Genomic DNA, 2,805 nt, shown 5'->3' on the forward strand with positions numbered 1-2,805 from the left:
GGGCTCTGGCCAGTTGGGGTGGGAGGTGGGGAGGACCAGCCTCAGATCACCCACCCTCCTCACGGGACAGGAAGGCCCCTCAGATCCGCTCCAGAAAGGGCCCTGTCTTTGCTGCTCAGACCCAGGGCAGGGCATGTCTCCTTTAGACTCCCCAATGGGGGCTGGTCCCCCTCATGCTCCAGGGCAGGGAGGGTCTCCCCTCAGGCCCCTGGGGAAGTATGGGTCTCCATCTGACCTTTGGAATGGGGGCAGGTCCCTCCTCAATCCCCAGAGCAGGGCGGTTCCCCTTCTGACCCCAGCAGGGGACGCACCCTCCTCAGGCTCTCAGGGCAGAGCCTTGAATCCCCGCCAGCCCATCCCCAGGACACACAGCACTATCCCAGCAGGAGCCACTAGGAAGGAATCGGGGTCATAAAGTGTTAGGCACTCACACCACCACCCCCACCACCCCCACCCCCGGTCCTGACTCCCTGCTGTAGGTGATTAGAAATCTGAGAATCCAGATCTTCACAACTTTAAAACTGGAAAATCATGCTTTTCCCCCCTTTGAGTTGACAAATTCCTCTAGGCTTGAACCTCTCAGGGTTTTCTCCTGAGGGGATCCTGTCCCACGCCCCCACCCCAGGAGAGGGTGCTGATGGTTGTGAGGGAGCCCCTAGACCCACCCGGCCCTGCTCCAGCAGCCCCAGTGTCCGATGGTAGCGGATATGAATCTTGGTCTTTCCCCAATTCTGTCAGTGCTAAGAGACATGATTTTTTATTTTAATTTTCTGGAAATGCAACTGCATTTCTTGTCCTGGGACCCTGAAAGGGAAAGGAAAATTGAACTGTTCTAACTGGAAGATACCCCTTTCTCACTTCATGTTTGGATCCAACTCACTTCCCCTTCTGTGGCTAAGGCTTTTTAAAATATATATGTTTTGACTTAGCTGGTTTGGCTCAGTAGATGGAGCGTCAGTCTGTGGACTGAAGGGTCCCAGGTTCAATTCCGGTCAAGGGCACATGCCGGGGTTGTGGTCTCCATCCTCAGTGGGGGACGTGCAGGAGGCAGCCAATCGGTGATTCTCTCTCATCATTGATTGTTTTGTATCTCTGTCCCTCTCCCTTCCTCTCTAAAATCAATAAAAATATATTTTTTTAAAAAACTAAATACCAAGGAGCTGCACTAAATGTTATAGCTTTTATTTTAACTTGGATGGTGAAATAGAAGCCATGGGCTGCCTCCTGCACACCCCCTACTAGGGATCGAGCCTGAAACCGGGGCATGTGCCCTGACCCGGAGTCCAACTGGCAACCTCTAGGTGCACCGGAGGACTCTCCACCAGCTGAGCCACACCAGCCAGAGTGTTGGTAAGGCTTTTGAAAGCAGAAGTCGCTGGAAATTTCCGAGCTATTTCTGTGCTTCCCTAACCCAGGGCATTCGCACAGGCCCAGCTTCCTAAGGACGAGCAGTAAGACAAGAATCTGCACCCTTCATATCTTTACTTGTTATATTTCTGCGGAGGGTTTTGTTCCAAAGCTCGGAAGGCGTGGCCTTTGTGGAATCGTAAAAGTTTCGTTCACATGCCGTTTATAATGGACCCATTTAAAGTGCACAGTTCAGCCAAAGCCGGTTTGGCTCAGTGGATAGAGCGTTGGCCTGCGGACTGAAGGGTCCTGGGTTTGATTCCGGTCAAGGGCATGTACCTAGGTTGCGGGCACATCCCCGGTGGGAGATGTGCAGGAGGCAGCTGATCGATGTTCCTCTCTCATCGATGTTTCTGGCTCTCTGTCTCTCTCCCTTCCTCTCTGTAAAAAATCAATAAAATATATTTTTAAAAAAATAAGTAAAGTGCACAGTTCAATGACTTTTGGTGCATTCACCGAGTTGTGCAACCATCATCACAAATAATCTTAGAATGTTTTTCATCACCCTAAAAGGAAACCCTGTCCCCATTAGCAGACACAGCACGTCCCTCCCTCTCCCCAGCCCCTGGGAGCCATGAATCTGCTCTCTGTCCCTTATGGGTTTGCTTATTCTAGACATTTTATCTAAAAGAACCAGACAGCCAAAACCGGTTTGGCTCAGTGGATAGAGCGTCGGCCTGCGGACTGAAGGGTCCCAGGTTCGATTCCGGTCAAGGGCATGTACCTGGGTTTCGGGCACATCCCCAGTAGGGGATGTGCAGGAGGCAGCTGATCAATGTTTCTCTCTCATCGATGTTTCTAACTCTCTATCTCTCTCCCTTCCTTTCTGTAAAAAATCAATAAAATATATTTAAAAAAATAAAATAAAATAAAAGAACCAGACACTACGTGGCCTCTTGTGACTAACTTCTGTCACTCGGCATCATGTTTTCAAGGTCCGTCCACACTGGAGCATGTGTCAGTGCCTCCATATTTTTACTGCCAAATTGTATTAATCATAACACTTCTTTTTATAACACGTTTTTTAAATCCTCACCTGAGGATATTTTTTCCATTGCTTTTAGTGGAAAGGAGAGAGGAGGGGAGGGGAAAGAGAGAGAGAGAGAGAGAGAGAGAGAGAGAGAGAGAGAGACATCAATTTGTTTCCTGCTGCTCTGGTCCCCCCTCCCCCCCACAGGGCTGGGGGTCAAACCTGTAACCCTTCAGTTCCCAGGCTGACAATCTAACCACTGAGACACTGGCCAGGGTAATCATAACAACTTTCGAAGATCAGACCAGCTTTCCCTGTAAAGGAGCCATGCCCTCATGAACTAGGCCAGTGGTCGGCAAACTGCGGCTCGCGAGCCACATGCGGCTCTTTGGCCCCTGGAGTGTGGCTCTTCCACAAAATACCGACTT

The 2,805-nt window shown here is 50.3% G+C and overlaps 1 protein-coding gene across 1 annotated transcript in view; it reads left to right on the forward strand.

Annotated features, from left to right (window-relative positions):
- PLVAP (plasmalemma vesicle associated protein) overlaps positions 1–2,805 on the forward strand; it is a 13,077-nt gene that overhangs the window by 1,512 nt on the left and 8,760 nt on the right. The window lies entirely within an intron of this gene.

This window comes from Myotis davidii, unplaced genomic scaffold (assembly GCF_000327345.1).
Source record: "Myotis davidii unplaced genomic scaffold, ASM32734v1 scaffold1203, whole genome shotgun sequence".
In the NCBI taxonomy this organism is placed as follows: Eukaryota; Metazoa; Chordata; class Mammalia; order Chiroptera; family Vespertilionidae; genus Myotis; species Myotis davidii.